This window comes from Hemiscyllium ocellatum, unplaced genomic scaffold (assembly GCF_020745735.1).
Source record: "Hemiscyllium ocellatum isolate sHemOce1 unplaced genomic scaffold, sHemOce1.pat.X.cur. scaffold_3697_pat_ctg1, whole genome shotgun sequence".
In the NCBI taxonomy this organism is placed as follows: Eukaryota; Metazoa; Chordata; class Chondrichthyes; order Orectolobiformes; family Hemiscylliidae; genus Hemiscyllium; species Hemiscyllium ocellatum.
Window position 1 is genome coordinate 5,605 of NW_026868574.1, and position 18,235 is coordinate 23,839.

General features: G+C 52.4%; 1 long non-coding RNA gene across 1 annotated transcript; it reads left to right on the forward strand.

The window, feature by feature from the left end:
• Positions 1–774: 774 nt before the first annotated feature.
• On the forward strand, positions 775–13,860 carry LOC132813465 (uncharacterized). The gene is made up of 4 exons (XR_009644073.1): positions 775–833; positions 7,870–7,972; positions 9,425–9,467; positions 13,119–13,860. It is a non-coding gene; the product is annotated as an uncharacterized LOC132813465 (long non-coding RNA).
• The last annotated feature ends 4,375 nt before the right edge of the window (positions 13,861–18,235 follow it).

Here is an 18,235-nt window from a genome sequence, read left to right on the forward strand (position 1 = left end):
TGTAAATATGTGTAGATCCTGTCCCTCAGAATCCCCTCCAAAACCTGCCCCCCCCCCCACTGATGTCAGGCTCTGTAGTTCCCTGGCATTTCCTCACCACCTTTCTTACAAAATGCCACACGTTAGCCAACCTCCATCCTTCTGGCACCTCACCTGTGATTATTGAAATGTCTCAGCAAGGGGCCCAGCAATCGCTTCCCAGAGAGTTCATGAGGGTGGCTCAGTGGTCAGCACTGCTGCCTCACAGCGCCAGGGAACCGGGTTCGATTCCCGCCTCAGGTGACCGTCTGTGTGGAGTTTGCACATTCTCCCCGTGTCTGCGTGAGTTTCCTCCCACAATCCACAGATGGGCGGGTTAGGGTGGATTGGTAAATGTGGAATAATAGGATTGGGTGGGTTACTCTTTGGAGGGTCGGTGTGGACATGTCAGCCGTATTTCCACACTGTAAGGATTCTATGATTCGGGGGTACTCCTTATAAGGTCCTGGGGATTTAAGACATCCAGCACCTGCTCCTTTTCAAGGTATCAAAATTTACATCCCCAACGTTCTCAAACATCCATATCCTTCTCTGTAGTGAATACCGATGCCAAATATTCCGTTCAATCCACCAGAATTACCACCACACTATCTCCCTCTAAATTATTAGCAACTCGAGGCGCCATTTAGGAGTACGTGGACGTCAAAGGTGCTGTGTAAAGGCACACTGGGGTTAAGCACGCTGTACGAACGCAAGCTAATTTGTGTTTTTGTCTTTCGCTCTTGCTCCCCGTTGTCAGAAAAAACTGGCGGACGACATCGAGAAACAAAAAGGGGAAATGAAAGCAAAGGCAGGTAAGTCTCTGAGCTATCTTTGTGAATTTGTGAGTGCCTGGGACCAGCTGGGCCGATGGGCGGAGGAGGGGCCGATGCAGTTTAATTTAGATAAATGCGAGGTGCTGCACTTTGGAAAGGCAAATCAGGGCAAGACTTCATGGTGAGGTCCGAGGAGTGTTGCTGAACAAAGGCTCTGTAGTTTCCTGGCATTTCCTCACCTCACCTGACTTTATAAAGCTCTGGTTAGGCCCGACTGTGTCCAGTTTTGGACCCCACACCTCAGGAAGGACATACTAGCACTGGAACGTGTCCAGCGGAGATTCACACGGATGATCCCTGGAATGGTTGGTCTAACATACGAGGAACGGCTCAGGATCCTGGGATTGTATTCATTGGAGTTCAGAAGATTAAGGGGAGACTTAATAGAAACTTACAAGATAATACATGGCTTGGAAAGGGTGGACGCTAGGAAATTGTTTCCGGTAGGCGAGGAGACTAGGACCCGTGGACACAGCCTTAAAATTAGAGGGGGTCAATTCAGAACAAAAATGCGGAGACATTTCTTTAGCCAGAGAGTGGTGGGCCTGTGGAATTCATTGCCGCAGAGTGCAGTGGAGGCCGGGACGCTAAATGTCTTCAAGGCAGAGATTGATAAATTCTTGATGTCATGAGGAATTAAGGGACAAGGGGAGAATGCGGGTAAGTGGAGTTGAAATGCCCATCAGCCATGATTGAATGGCGGAGTGGACTTGATGGGCCGAATGGCCTTACTTCCACTCCTATGTCTTATGGTCTTAAAGAGAGTGCAGGTTCATACCTTTTTGAATGTGGAGTCGCAGGTAGATAGGATAGTGAAGGCGGCGTTTGATATGCTTTCCTTTATTGGTCAGTGCATAGGAGTTGGGAGTTGCGGCTGTACATTAGTGAGTTCGCTTTTGGAATATTGCCTTCAGTCCTGGTCCCCCTGCTGTAGGAAGGATGTTAGGAAACTTGAAAGGATTCGAAAAAGATTGACAAGGATGTTGGAGGGTTTGAGCTACAGGGAGAGGCTGAACAGGCTGGGGCTGTTCTCCCTGGAGCATCGGAGGCTGAGGGGGTGACCTTATAGAGGTTTATAAAATCATGAGAGGCTTGGATAGGGTAAATAGACAAGGTGTTTTCCCCGGAGTGGGGGAGTCCAGAACTAGAGGGGCATAGGTTTAGGGTGAGAGGGGAAAGATATAAAAGAGACCCAAGGGGCAACTTTTTCACACAGAGGGTGGTATGTGTATGGAATGAGCTGCCAGAGGAAGTGGTGGAGGCTGGTACAATTACAGCATTTAAAAAGTGTCTGATTAATAGGAAGGGTTTGGAGCGATATGGGCCAAGTGCTGGCAAATGGGACTAGATTAATTTAGGATATCTGGTCGGAATGGATGGGTTGGACTGAAGGGTCTGTTTCCGTGCTGTACATCTGACTCTATGTGCTAAAAGTGAAAGTAAAGCTTCCTCTACACTGTCCCCCCCACCATCCCAGCTCAGGGACAGCATGGGTTAGATACAGAGTAAAGCTCCCTCTACACTGTCCCAGGGACAGGGACAGCATGGGGTTAGATACAGAGTAAAGCTCCCTCTACACTGTCCCAGGGACAGGGACAGCACAGGGTTAGATACAGAGTAAAGGTCCCTCTACACTGTCCCCATCAAACATTCCGAAGACAGGGACAGCACAGGGTTAGATACAGAGTAAAGCTCCCTCTTCATTGTCCCCATCAAACACTCCCAGGGACAGGGACAGCACAGGGTTAGATACAGAGTAAAGCTCACTCTACACTGTTGCCCCCACCTCAGGGACAGGGACAGGGACAGCACAGTGTTAGATACAGAGAAAAGCTCTCTCTACACCATCCCTATCAAACACTCCCAGGGGCAGGTAGAGACCATAAGGTCTGAGTGGCTAACATAGGCCATTTGGCCCATTGAGTCTGTTCCACCATTCCTTGAGCTCCGGGCTGATCTGATCACCTTCGACATCACTATCCAGCCGTTTCCCCTAAACCTCGATCCCCTTTCCTGATCCAGCGTCTGGTGTTTGTTCCTCATGAACTGCGGGAGACAGATTGTTGTCAGGACCAGATCGGTGCCAGTTCCCGAACTGAGGCAAACTACTGCAGAGCATTATCGAAATTCCAAACTTCCTCCCTGCACAAACCTATTCCCAGTCACAATTTAATGTCATTAATGGCCTGTGAGATGAGGCAGGGACCAATCATACAGCACGGAAACTCACCTTAGGGTGGCACCGTGGCTCAGTGGTTAGCACCGCTGCCTCCCAGCGCCAGGGACCCGGGTTCAATTCCCCCCTCGGGCAACTTGAAGTTGGCACATTCCTCCCTCCCCCGTGTCTGCGAATGTTTCCACGAGATGCTCTGATTTCCTCCCACAGTCCAAAGATTCGCAGGTTATGGTAGATTAGCCATGCTAAATTGTCCCATAGTGCCCAGGGATGTGCAGGTTAGGGTGGATTGGCCATGCTAAATTGTCCCATAGTGTCCAGGGATGTGCAGGTTAGGGTGGATTGGCCATGCTAAATTGTGCCATAGTGCCCAGGGATGTGCAGGTTAGGGTGGATTGGCCATGCTAAATTGTCCCATAGTGCCCAGGGATGTGCAGGTTAGGGTGGATTGGCCGTGCTAAATTGTCCCATAGTGCCCAGGGATGTGCAGGTTAGGGTGGATTGGCCATGCTAAATTGTCCCATAGTGCCCAGGGATGTGTAGGTTAGGGTGGATTGGCCGTGCTAAATTGTCCCGTAGTGCCCAGGGATGTGCAGGTTAGGGTGGATTGGCCATGCTAAATTGTCCCATAGTGCCCAGGGATGTGCAAGTTAGGGTGGATTGGCCATGCTAAATTGTCCCGTAGTGCCCAGGGATGTGCAGGTTAGGGTGGATTGGCCATGCTAAATTGTCCCATAGTGCCCAGGGATGTGTAGGTTAGGGTGGATTGGCCGTGGGAAATTGTCCCGTAGTGCCCAGGGATGTGTAGGTTAAAGTGGGATTGGCCGTGCTAAATTGTCTTGTAGTGTCCAGGGATGTGCAGGTTAGGGTGGATTGGCCATGCTAAATTGTCCCATAGTGCCAAGGGATGTGTAGGTTAGGTGCATTAGTCAGGGATAAATATAGGATAATAGGGTCGGGGAATTGGTCTGGGAGGGTTACTGTTTGGAGTTTCGGTATGGACCTGTTGGGCCGAAGGCCTGTTTTCACACTGTAGGGATTCTTTAGGTCCGATTTGTCCATGACGCCCAGATATCCTCAAGTGATCTAGTTCTGTTTGTCATTGAGTTTAACATCAGGGAGGTTATGCTGCAACTGTACAGGGAGCTGGTCCGACCACACCTGGGAGCACTGTGTCCAGTTTCGGTCTCCTTACTTGAGAAAGGATGTACTGGGCCCTGGAGGGTGGGCCCACAGGAAGTTCAGTGGGTTGGTTCTGGAGTTCAGAGGGTTGGCTTATGAGGAGAGATTGAGTAGGCTGGGATTATACTCACTGGAATTTAGGTGAATGAGGGGGGATCTTACGATGAAGGGACTGGATAAGATCGAAGGCTTGTTCCCACTGGAGGGTGAAACTAGAACGACGGGGGTGCGTCCCCTCAAAATAAAGAGGGGAGCAGATTTCGGTCTGAGCTGAGGAGGGACCTCTTCACCCAGAGGGTCGGGAAGCTGTGGGAATCCCCGGCCCAGTTGAGGCTGCCTTATTAAATGCTTTCAAGGCAAAGATCGAGTTTGGAGCAGTAAAAGGATTGAGGGTTACGGTGAGCGGACGGAGTAAGTGGAGCTAAGTTCGTGTGAATGGTCGGCCATGATCTTATTGAATGGCGGAGCAGGCCCGAGGGGTAAGATGGCCGCCTCCTGCTCCTCCTCCGACACAGCACGGAAACAGACCCTTCGGTTCAACTCTGACCAGATATCCTAATCTAGTCCCATTTACCAGCACTTGGCCCATATCCCTCTAAACCGTATTCATGACCCATTCAGATGCCTTTTAAATGTTGTCTTTGTACCAGCCTCCACCACTCCCTCTGGCAGCTCATTCCATACACGTACCACCCTCTGTGTGAAAAAGTTGCCCCTTAGGCCTCGTTTATATCTTTCCCCTCTCACCCTAAACCTATCCCCTCTCGTTCTGGACTCTCCCACCCCAGGAAAAAAAACTTTGTATTTACCCTATCCATGCCTCTCATTTTTGTATAAACCTCCCTCAGCACTCTCTCTCTCTCACACACACTCCCTTTCTCTCTCTCTCTCTCTCTCTCTCTCTCTCTCACATACACACATTCTCTCTCTCTCTCTCTCTCCCTCTCACACACACACAGACATACACACGTTTCGTCCCCTGTCTAGGTGACATCCTCAGTGCTTGGGAGCCTCCTGTGAAGTGCTTCTGTGATGTTTCCTCCGGCATTTGTAGTGGTTTGTCTCTGCCGCTTCCGGTTGTCAGTTCCAGCTGTCCGCTGCAGTGGTCGGTATATTGGGTTCAGGTCGATGTGCTTATTGATTGAATCTGTGGATGAGTGCCATGCCTCTAGGAATTCCCTGGCTGAACTCTGTTTGGCTTGTCCTATAATAGTAGTGTTGTCCCAGTCGAATTCGTGTTGCTTGTCATCTGTGTGTGTGGCTACTAAGGATAGCTGGTCGTGTTGGATGCGGGTTGTTAGCTGTCTTCCTGTTTGTCCTATGTAGTGTTATGTGCAGTCCTTGCATGGGAATTTGTACACTACATTGATTTTGCTCATGCTGGGTATCGGGTCCTTCGCCCTGGTGAGTTGTTGTCTGAGAGTGGCTGTTGGTTTGTGTGCTGTTGTGAGTTCTAGTGGACGCAGCAGTCTGGCTGTCAGTTCAGAAATGCTCCTGATGTATGGTAGTGTGGCTAGTCCGTTGGGTTGTGGCATGTCCTCGTTCCATCGTCTTTCCCTTAGGCATCTGTTGATGAAATTGCGCGGGTATCCGTTTTTGGTGAATACCTTGTATAGGTGTTCCTCTTCCTCTTTTTGCAGTTCTGGTGTACTGCAGTGAATAGTGTCCTGATGCAACTTCGTTTGTGTGAGTTGGGGTGGTTGCTTTCATAGTTCAGGACTTGGTCTGTGTGTGTGGCTTTCCTGTGTACCTTTGTGGCGAATTCTCCGTTCGGTGTTTTCTGTACCATCACGTCTAGGAATGGGACCTGGTTGTCCTTTTCTTCCTCTCTCGTGAATCAGATTCCCGTGAGTGTGGCATTGATGATCTGGTGTGTGTTCTCTATTTCTGTGTTTTTAATGATTACAAAGGTATCATCTACATATCTGACCCAGAGTTTGGGTTGAATTTGCGGTAAGACTGTTTGCTCTAACCTTTGCATTACCGCTTCTGCTATGAGTCCAGAGATGGGTGAGCCCATGGGTGTGCCGTTGATTTGTTCATATATTTGGTTGTTGAATGTGAAGTGTGTTGTGAGGCACAGGTCCGGTAGTTTAAGTATGCCGTCTTTGTTAATAGGTTCAACGTCCTGTTGTCTGTTCTGTATGTCCAGCAGGTTGGATATTGTTTCTCTGGCTAGGGTTTTGTCGATAGAGGTGAACAGTGCCGTTACATCGAATAGACAGGGGATGAAACGTTTGCAACACAAATTCCCAGCTCGGCGAACAGAACCACAACAACGAGCACCCGAGCTACAAATCTTCTCCCAAACTTTGAACATTTCATACAATCACACACAGACACACACTGTCACTCACACACACAAACACTTACACACATAGCACACGCTCACTCTCACACACACACACACTTGCAGACACAAACACGCACACTCACAACTGTACACACATTGACACACATATGCACACTCAACTGTACACACTCTGTAAACACACACGCACACTCTCAACTGTACACACACTGTAAACACACACGCACATCCCAACTGTACACACTGACACACACTCACAACTGTACACACTCTGTAAGCACACACGCACACTCTCAACTGTACACACACTGTAAACACACACACGCACACTCACAACTGTACACACACTGTAAACACACACGCACATCCCAGATGTACACACTGACACACACGCACAACTGTACACACATGCGCACACACACGCACACTCACAACTGTACACACACTACACATGCACACTCACAACAGTACACACTGACACATTTGTTGCCCGTCCTTAATTGCCCCCGTGAGGCTTGCAGGGCTCAGTCATGAGGGTAGTTCGGGATCATCGATTCCAGTGCCGAATGGGGGTGGGGGCAAACTGAAAACTGGAGCTGCGATCAATGCCATCTCGCCCAGGACGGTGGAATGGGTTCGAAGGCCAAAGGGCCTCATACTGGGAGGGTCTGGGGGTCAGCTGGTTCATGATGCAGAGTCATGCCAACAGCGCAGGTTCAATTCCTGAAGTCCCGATGGAGTCTCTACCTTCTCCCTCTGTCCTGTTCGGCCTCTTGGATAGAACCTGCCCGAATTTATCTCTGTCTCTCTCTCTCTAGTGAGAGAGCAGCCGACGTCTCTGGTGTTATGTGTCCATCACCGAATGCCAAATGGTGGCAAACGGGACGAGGTCAGATTGGCAATTCTGGTTGGCATGGACGGGTCTGTTCCCGTGCTGTACACCTCTGTGATCGAGAGAAGGAGAAATTTCTTCCCCCAGAGAGTGGGGAGTCTGTGGAATGTGTTTGAGGCCAAAACGTTGTGTGTTGACAAGAAGGAGGTAGACATAGCTCTTGTAGCTAAAAGGATCATGGGATATGGAGAGAGTGCAAGATTAGGACATTGAGCGCAATATTCGGTCATATTGAATGTCTTAGCAGTCTTGAGGGGCAGAATGGCCTGCTCTTGCTCCTACATCACTACTTTTGAGGAAAATTCTCAGGGTCTGGACCTGAAAGGGAGCTAGCGGGGTCAGGGAGAGCGAGAGGAATATTCGATGGAAATCACACAGAGTGCCTGATGGGAAGTTGAGAGTCCAGCCTGTATGCTTGCTCAGAAATATTCCAATTTAAACTTCACCTGTGCAGATGAGCTCAAGAAAATGGAGGAAGAGAAAAAGAAAGTGGAAGCCAACCTGGAGGAGTTCAAGAAGCTCTGCGAAGTGGCCGACAAGACGAAAGATTTGACAAAGTAGGTGTCACCCCACCAGAGGGCCATTAAACCTCAAAGTGTGTGTGTGTGTGTGAGTGTGTGTGTGTGTGTGTGTGAGAGAGAGTGTGTGTGTGAGGGTGAGAGAGTGTGAGTGTGTGAGAGAGAATGTGTGTGTGTGAGGGTGTGTATGTGTGTGAGAGAGAGAGTGTGTGTGTGTGTGGGTGAGGGTGAGAGAGTGTGAGTGTGTGAGAGAGAGAGTGTGTGTGTGTGTGTGTGTGTGGGTGTGTTGTGTGTGTGAGTGTGAGAGTGTGAGTGTGTGAGAGAGAGTGTGTGTGTGCGTGTGTGTGTGTGGGTGAGAGAGTGTGTGTGAGAGAGAGTGTGTGTGTGTGAGGGTGAGAGAGTGCGTGTGTGTGTGCGAGGGTGAGAGAGTGTGTGTGTGTTTATGTGTATGAGAGAGTGCGCGTGTGTGTTGTGAGAGGGAGAGAGAGAGGGTGTGTGAGTGTGAGAGACTATGTGTCTGTGTGTGCGTGAGAGAGTGGGAGAGAGAGTTGTGTGAGAGAGAGAATGTGTGTGTGTGAGAGAAGGAGAGAGAGTGTGTGTGAGTGTGAGAGTGTGAGAGAGAGTGTGTGTGTGAGAGAGAGAGGGGAGAGAGTGTGTCTATATGTATGTGTGTCTGTGTGAGAGGGAGAGAGTGTGTGTGTGTGACAGAGGAAGAGTGAGTGTGTGTGTGTGTGTGAGAGAGAGTGAGAATGTGTATTTGTGAGAGAAGAGAGAGAGTGAGTGAGAGAGAGTGAATGAGCCAGAGAGAGAGATAGTGTATGAGAGTGTGTGTGCGTGAGAGAGTGTATGTGTATGAGTGAGAGAGTGAGTGTGTGCATGTGTGAGAGAGAGGGAGAATGTGTGTGTGTGTGTGAGAGAGAGGGAGAGAGGGAGAATGTGTGTGTACGCGCATGTGGGTAGATGAAAGAGTGTGTGTGTGAGAGAGAGCGACAGAGAGTGTGTGTGTGAGTGAGGGCGAGTATGTGCACGAGAGCAAGAGAGAGTGAGTGAGAGAGAATGTGAGAGTGAGAGAGAGTGTGTGTGAGGGAACTGGGGGTGGGGGAAGGGGGGTGGGGGAAGCGGGGGTTGTGGGAAGGGTGTTGGGGGAGGGGTGTGGGGAAGTGGGGGGTTGGGGGAAGGGGGGTGGGGGAGGAGTGTGCGGGAAGTGGGGGGGGGTTGAGGGAAGCAGGGGGTGGGGGAAATCAGTGGTGTGTGAAGGGGGTGGGGAGAGGTGAGCTGTGAGCAGGGATGTGGGTCTGTGTTGGAACAGTGGGAAGCAGTGACCTTCCGAAGGTGGGGACCAGCAGTACCAAGCTGGTGCCCTAGGCTTCCTGGGCATGATGCGGAGCTAATGTTTAATGAACAAAATCTTCCGGGGTATCAGAAAGGTTGATGATTTATTAACCATCTGACCCTAACCTGTCTCTCTCGCTCCCTCTCCTTGTTCCACAGGAAACTCTGCCCACAGCAACCTTCCGTTCAGAACCAGGCCTAGGTAAGACGATCTGTCCCTGTTTTCCTTTCGATCACACCCCACCAACACGGGGACGTCCTGCTCTCTCGGCGGATCTGGGTTTCCCAACAGCAATTTTCCATCCTCCTTTCATGACATGCGGTTCCCGTGGGAACCTTTTATCATGCCTCTGCCCATCGCGCTGGTCCGGGTTGGTACATGGTGGTTGTAGAGACATCCAGCATGGAAACAGACCCTTCGGCCCACCCAGTCAATTCTGAACAGATCCCGAACTAAACTAGTCCCACCTGCCTGCTCCTGGCCCATATCCCTCCAAACCTTTCCTGTCCATGTACTAATCCAAATGTTTGTGAAATGTTATAACTGTGCCCACATCCGTCACTTCCTCTGGAAGTTCATTCCACACACGATCCCACCTCAATGCCTTTCTCTTCGCTCCCTAAAAAGTACGCCCCCCCCTAGTTTTGAACACCCCACCCTAGGGAAAAGACATTGCTATTCAGCTTATCTATTCGCCCATCATGGTTTTACAACCCTCGCTGAGGTCACCCTCCGAGGCTCCAGTGACAAAAAGTCCCATCACTCTTTATAACTCAAACCCTCCAGACCCGGCATCATCCTGCTCAATCTCTTCCGAGCCCTCTCCAGTTTAATAATCTCCTTCCTGTAACAGGGCGATTTGAACTGGACTCAGTTCTCCAGACGAGGCCTCACCAATGTCTTGTACAACCCCAACATGGCGTCCCAACTCCTGTACTCAAAGTTCTGAGCAATGAAGGCTGCGTGTTAAATGCCTTCTTAACCTCCCTGTCCACCTGTGACGCAAACTTCAAACAATTATGTCCCTGTTCGACAACATCCCTGGGCACGATGGGACAATTTCCCATGGCCAATCCACCCTAACCTGCACATCCCTGGGCACTATGGGACAATTTCCCATGGCCAATCCACCCTGACATGCACATCCCTGGGCACTATGGGACAATTTAGCATGGCCAATCCACCCTAACCTGCACATTCCTGGGCACTACGGGACAATTTAGCATGGCCAATCCACCCTAACCTGCACATCCCTGGGCACTATGGGACAATTTCCCATGGCCAATCCACCCTAACCTGCACATCCCTGGGCACTATGGGACAATTTCCCATAGCCAATCCACCCTAACCTGCACATCCCTGGGCACTATGGGACAATTTCCCATAGCCAATCCACCCTAACCTGCACGTCGGAGCACCCGGAGGAAACCCATGCAGACACGGGGAGAATGTGCAAACTCCACACAGACAGTTGCCCGAGGGGGGAATCGAACCTGGTTCCCTGGCATTGGAAGGCGGTGGTGCTAACCACTGAGCCACCGTGCCACCCTTGATTGCAAGACTGTCGCCTGGCTCTAGGCTGTCCAGCCCCGTTGGAATGTTCCAATGTGATGCACCCCCCCCCCAAACTTTGAACTCCAGTGACCCCAGGCCTGGCTGAACCAATGGAACAGCCCTGCCTTCCCCGCTTTCAGCCAAGGGACTCTCCACTGTCCTCACTCTGTGCTGAATGGGTCTTTCCCTGGAGCAGGAGACCCAATCCGGTCGCCTCCCATTCCCTCCTCTGCCTGTCCGGAATTGTCTGAGGCTCACTTTCCCGGTCTGGGATCCGGGAGGTCCCGAACTCAGGTCCCAGGAACTGCACCGCCCAGGTCCTGCTTGCTGACGGTCAGAGGTAAGGGCTGTGCTCCCCAAGGTGCTGTCTCTGGACGGGATGAGAATCAGGAACACTCCCCCACCCTCCCCTCCTTCCCACAAGAACCTGATTCCAAAGGAGCGCTGGTTCCAGGTTTCAGAGATCTAGAACCGTATGGCAGGATCTAGAACCGGCCGGGCGGGACCTGGAATCTGCGGGCAAAACGCAGAGCCAAGGGACAGGGTCTGGAATAAACAGGGCCGGGGTCTAGACCCAAGGGCAAGGATCCGGACCTGTCAGGCAGATTCTAGAGGGCATGGGCCTCTAGAGTCAAGGGACAGTATACAAGAGCTGGAGGGCAGAATCTAGAACCTGTGGACAAGTTCAAGAACCAAGAAACAAGGTCTAGAACCAGTGGAGAGGAGCTGGAACTGAGGGATTGGATCTGGAACCAGTAGACAGGGATGTAGACAGTGGACACGATCGAGAACCATCAGTCACGTAGTAGAACCAGTGGGTGGGACCTAGAACCACTGGACAGGATCTAGAACCAGCAGTCAGGACTTAGAACTAATGGAGTGGACCTGGATTGAAGGGATTGGACCTGGAACTAAGGGAGTGGACCAGGAACTGAGGGATTGGATCTGGAACCAGTGGACAGGGATGTAGAACAATTGGACACAATCGAGAACTAGCAGTCACATACTAGAACCAGTGGGTGTGATCTAGAACCACTGGACAGGATCTGGACTCAGGACCTAGAACTAGTGGAGGGGACCTGGAACGAAGGGATTGGAACTGGAACTAGCCATCATGGATCTAGAATCGGTGGACTGGATCTAGAACCGGTGGACAGGATCTGGAATCAGCGGGCAGGATCTAGAACGAGTGGGGATGCTCTGGAACTGAGGGTTAGCAAATAAATCCACCAGTCAGGATCCTGCAGTTGGAACCTGGAACCAGTGGTTTGGGATCTAGAACCCGTGGATAGGATCTAGAACCAGCAGACCGGACCCAGATCTCCTTGAGCACCCACTTCTTACATTTGGCACCTGCCAACACATTGAAAGCGCTGTCACAACACACGGTCAACCCCTCCTGCTCATCGAACCAAACCCCCAGAAAAGCCCACCTCGCCCCGTCATCTCTTCAAGCCTAGGTGACAGAGAACTGCCCCAAATTCCACTATTTGAAGGAACAATAAGAATTTCATTCTTTAACTCGAAAATGAACAGGCAACAACAACTATTTCCAACTCTCAGCCTCCTTTCTCTTCCTGGTTCTCTGCCTCCCACCCTATAACAAAATGCACTTATCGAAGTAAGCCCCTCTTACATTTATAGCGCCTCAGGTTTCAAAACCAGACAGTGTCGATCTCCCTCTGTTGTTTGATGTCCCTGGGTCATCCTTGGTGTTCTGCTCTCAAGATGTAACATGCAACAACGAGTGTGGTGAATGGCAGTCTTTCAAATGGTGCTCTTGCTCTGACTAACTGTCCAAAGTGCCTGCTTTTTATACCCGACACATCGGATAGTTTTATAGTTCGATGTTGTCAAAACAGTAAAATTCAAATTTGATTGGGTTTTAGTATCTCGGGGCATAATTTAAACCGCTTGGTTAAATTCGAACCGCTGGGAAACCAAATCTAAGTGGCGGCCCGAATGTGACATCTTCAAATTGTCCTGTCCAGGCAGTGCCTGCCATTGTTCCCTCTCTCTTAAAGGTACAGCACACGCCTTCACTTAACTGGCTGTGAACGGCCCTGTGATCGTCACAGAGGCAGCTGTAGCAACGTGGACCCTTTCTTAGTCTCTGTTGCTCTCTGACAGGAGAAGACACGACTGTGGGTTGGGAGGGGGCAGGCGGTCAGGAAAGTGTCCAGTTACCGTGGGGTATGGGAGGGTCAGCATGAACCTGACATCTCTCCCGACCCGTCAATTCACCCTCCCAGCGAGACTTGACCACCCCTCCCCCTTCTCTGTCCTCTCCTCTTGCAGTCACTCTTGCGGCCTGATCGCAAGGGCTTACGGGACACATCGATCAAGACCTCAACCCCGACTGGATTTTGCATGCAGCTGGGCGGTGGAGACTGCGTGATTACAGAAACGACAAAGGCCACTGCACGCACGCGCAATGCGTACACAATTGGATTAGGGTGTACGCCACTAGTGGCCCCAAACCCATCCAATGAGGCCCAAGTGGAATATTCCCCCCCGCCACTCCACTCGCCCTGGACAGGGGCGGGGGGGTTTGGTGGGCTGGGGGGGGGGGGGGGGCAACACTCGAGAAGCTCGACACCATCCACGGCAAAGTTGTCCCCCCCCCCTCCCCACCACCACTCGATTGGCGCCGCACCCACTCAGTCGCAGCAGTGTGTACCATCGATAAGATGCACCGCCAGCCTCTTCCAAAGCAATGACCACTGCCGTTTAGACAGACCAGGGAAACACCTAGCCCCCTCCCCTCTGAGCCCCGAATTGGAAACATGCCGACCCTTCCCTTCCCCTGGGGCCGAACCCTTGGAGCTAACGGTGCTCCCTAAGCTGCAGGGAGCACGTGTGCGCGGTTGGAGGTGGCAGCTCACCGACACCCGTGCCAAGGGTGACTCGTTTACCCACATGTCAACCGCGCTTTCCAAACGTTGTGACCCCCTCAACGATGACTTGTGTACCCCGCACCTTCCAACTCCTGAAGCGGCCTCCAGAGGTGTCCCCTCCCCCATCTCTCTCTCTCTCTCTCCCCTCTCTTTCTCCCCCTCTCTTTTCTCTCTCTCCCCCTCCTTTTCTGTCTTTTCCCTTCTCTCTCCCCCTCTCTTTTTATTCTCTCTTTCTCCTCTCTCTCCCTCTCCTCTGTCTCTTTCTCTCTCCCTTCTCTCTCACTCCCCCTCTCCTTCTCTCTCCCCCCCTCTCTCTCTCCCTCCTTTTCTGTCTCTTCCCTTCTCTCTCTCCCCCTCTCTTTTTACTCCCTCTTTCTCCTCTCTCTCTCCCTCTCCTTTTCTGTCTCTTTCTCTCTTCCCTTCTCTCTCACTCCCCTCTCCTTCTCTCTCCCCCCCTCTCTCTCGCTCCCTCCTTTTCTGTCTCTTCCCTCTCTCTCACTCTCCCTCTCCTTCTCTCCCCCTCTCTCACCCTCCTTTTTACTCTCTCTCTCTCATTTTCTCTCTCTCTCTCTCTCTCCTTCTTTCTCTCTGTCACCTCTCCAGTTCAAATGTCACCAGCCTGCCCGTTCCACCAACCTGCCCACCGCTTCCCCCCTCTCACCGATGCCCATTTGGGCCGAGATTCTCAGTACAGTTTTCCCAAAGTGCCTTTCCACCTCCTCAAAAACCAGCCTCCGTCCTCAGGGAACTTCCTCCACACCGTTTGGCCCTTTCCCGCCATTTTCTCTCGTCTCTCGGGCCCCGAACTGCCCCGTCGGTGGGAGTTTCCCGCTTCGACGCGCGCTCCTGGGTGGCAGCGCTCCGCTGGCGTGAATGCCAGCTCTGCGGACAAGAGACGTCAAACGCGGGCACTCGCGTGGCGCTGGTTTCCTTTCTGGCCTCCCCGTCCGCTCAGGGGATGAGGGACGTCCCCGAGATACCATTGTTGTTGACGCCAAAGTGAACCCCTTTGTTGGAAACAGTCAGATGCAGGCCTGAGGCGTAGGCAGTGGCGCTGGGAGAGCACAGCAGGTCAGGCAGCATCCGAGGAGGAGGAGAGTCAACGTTTCGGGCTCTTGAATCATCAACTCTCCTGCTCCTCGGATGCTGCCTGACCTGCTGTGCTCTCCCAGCGCCACACCCTTCGCCTCTGATCTGCAGGCCTCACTTTCTCCCTCTCAGCTGTAGGCCAGACCAGGTAAGAATGGAGGTTTCCTTCCCTGAAGGGGTTTTCCAACGATGGATTTGTGGTCATCATTAGACTCAGATATTCTTGCCCGCGCCCTCCCCTCTTATTGGATTCAAATGCCAACAGGGCAGGATTTGAACCCAGCTCCCCAGAACGTCGCCTGGATGAACAGTCCAGCGATCATAGCCACCATCTTGCCCTTGTATGGAGGGCAATAATTAGCCCTCGGGCGGACATCTCGAGAAAGCAGAGCTGATCGCCGTTGCGTCACGCCCCCCCCCCCCCCCGGCGAGCCAATCAGGAGCCGGGATACCAAGGCGACCTTGCTGGAAACCTCCGGGGGATGAGAAAGGAGCTACGCAAGCGCAGCAGGAAGCCAGAGAGAGACAGAGAGGCAAGCTTTCGGAATCCGGAACGCCGTGTCTCCCATCCTCACCCCAGGGAGAGAGAGAGAGAGGCATGCTTTTGGAATCCGGAATGCCGCGTCGCATCTCCCACCCAAACCTCGGGGAGAGGGAAGGAGGGAGGCACGCTTTCGGAACCCGGAACGTCTCCACGTCGCGTCTCCCACCCTCCCCTCACTGCCCAAGGAGAGGGAGCGAGAGGGGCATGCTTTCCCAATCCGGAACGCCGCGTCGCGTTTCCCACTGCTCGCAGCACTTTCCCTCCTCGTCCCGTCGATGGCAATCTGGCCGCGGTACTGTCCCGACCTCTGAGCCGGGAGTCCGGGGTCTCGCGTGCCCGGCATTCCGAAGGCTGTCAAGGTGAATTGATCTGCGAATCGTTCCTCATCTGTGCCTGCGCCTACCGCGACTCGGGAAACTTCAGCCCCTTTTCCAATCAATAAAAAAGAGCTTGACACACCAGCTGGGCGTATTACTGCTGCTCCTGTTGGCACCGTGTACCCGCCTGTGTACCACTCTCAGTGCGTTGGTGGCCAGGGATTCATGACTGGTACTCACACTCTTGAGAATTTCAGGGCTTAGTCTTCAGGAACTTTAACAGACAATGTCTGGGTGGAAATGAGGGGGCGTAACGTTCAGGGAGGAAGGTGTAGGGGAAGGGTCAGAGGTCGCGTCTTTACTCAGAGAGTGGTGGGTGCATGCAGTGGTAGTGGGGTCAGAGACATTAGGGATATTAAAGCGACTCTTGGATAGATGATAGGCCAATGGGGGGAGGGGGAGGGAGTTAGTTTGATTTTATAGTAGGATAGACGCTGCCAGCACCACATCGAGGGGCCTGTGCTGTACTGTTCCGTCAAACCTGCAGATAGGAGACGCGATCATAGACACTCAGGGATATCGAATTTCTAGCCAGTAATGTTGAAATGCATCAATGGTGTGACCGTCACTGACTCCCCCCACTATCAACATCCTGGGGGTTACCATTGAGAGGGAACCTAACCATCGCCCCCTTGACGTTCAATGGTGTGACCATCACTGAATCCCCCCACTATCAACATCCTGGGGGTTACCATTGAGAGAGAATCTAACCATCGCCCCCTTGACGTTCAATGGTGTTACCGTCACTGAATCCCCCCATTATCAACATCCTGGGGGTTACCATTGAGAGAGAATCTAACCATCACCCCCTTGATATTCAATGGTGTTACCGTCACTGAATCCCCCCACTATCAACATCCTGGGGGTTACCATTGAGAGAGAATCTAACCATCACCCCCTTGACGTTCAATGGTGTTACCATCACTGAATCCCCCCCACTATCAACATCCTTGGGGTTACCATTAAAAGCTGTTGGCATCAACAGATTGGCACGATGGGTGCCCCACCCCTCACTACACCGTCACTGTTTGTAAAAATCTGAGACAGCTTGGGAGCACTTGCGACTGAGATAAAAGGGCTCTAATTTTATGCACTTGCATGATGCAACAAAATAATGCATCAAAGTTAACGCTGGACCCTCCTTGTGTGACATCTCTCCACACCCATTTTTATTTTGCTCGATTTATTCACCATCAGTTTTTTTTATCTTCTACAATTACTTTATCGCCCAATAAACGCCGCGAATCTTGCAACATTTGACCGCCAACTCGCATTCCCTTCTGCCGTTCCCCGCTCAAGCCTCAGAACATGTCGCTTTCTTCCCTCAGATGCTGCCAGACCTGCTGAGTTTCTCCAGCACGCCCTTGCTCCCCGTTAGCCATCCAGTCTGGTGCACTGCGTGTGCCGTGCGTCCCCGTCGCATCCCCCCCCCGGCCTTCAGACAACCTCGAAATGAGCGATTCCACCCCCACTCCCACCCCCCTATTTGTCTGCCCTCCTCCCTGTTACCCTGCACAGTCCCAGCTTTGGTGAGGAGGGAGGACATGGACAGTGTGGCTAGGCATTCAGAACTGGGCGCAGGGGTTGGCATCGGTAAACATGAGACACCCTGGTGAATAACGATACACACAGAAGAGGGGGAGACACTGTCGCTGGCACAAAGGATGGCGCTGGAATTTCTGCCAGTGGATCTCTGTGATTCAGGCTGCTGCAATCTCCCAGTGCCAGGGTAAATGAGCGGGAGAGGGAGTGCCCGAGCGGGTACAGAATATCCCAGAATCCAGGGACACAGGAAAGGAAAACGAAGCCAGGTTTCGGGACCTACAACCACTCAGGTTTAAAATCCCACAGCGTGACCACCACTTATCGCCATAGCACCGTCACCAAGTCCCCGACACCCCCTCCCTATCTCCGTCACCTCCTGCAGCCCCCTACGCCCCCTCCCAATCTCTGTCACCCCCTCCAGCCCCCTCCCTATCTCTGTCACCCCCTCCAGCCCCTATACCCCCTCCCTATCTCTGTCAATTCCCCTAGCCATACACCCCTCCCTATCTCTGTCACCGCCTCCATCCCCCTACTCCCCCTCCAGCCCCTATACCCCCTCCCTATCTCTGTCACCCCCTCCAGCATCTACATCCCCTCCCTATCTCTGTCACCCCCTCCAGCCCCTACACCCCCTCCCTATCTCTGTCACCCCCTCCGGCCCCTACATCCCCTCTCGATCTCTGTCACCCTCTCCTGTCCCCTACACCCCCTCCCTATCTCTGTCACCCCCTCAAGCCCCTATAACCCCCTCCCTATCTCTGTCAGCCCCTCCCACCCCCTACACCCCCTCCCTGTCTCTGTCAGCTCCTACACCCCCTCCCTATCTATGTCACCCCCTCCAGCCCCTACATCCCCTCCCTATCTCTGTCACCCCCTCCAGCATCTACACCCCTCCCTATCTCTGTCACCCCCTCCAGCCCCTATACACTCTCCCTATATCTGTCACCTCCTCCAGTCCCCCTA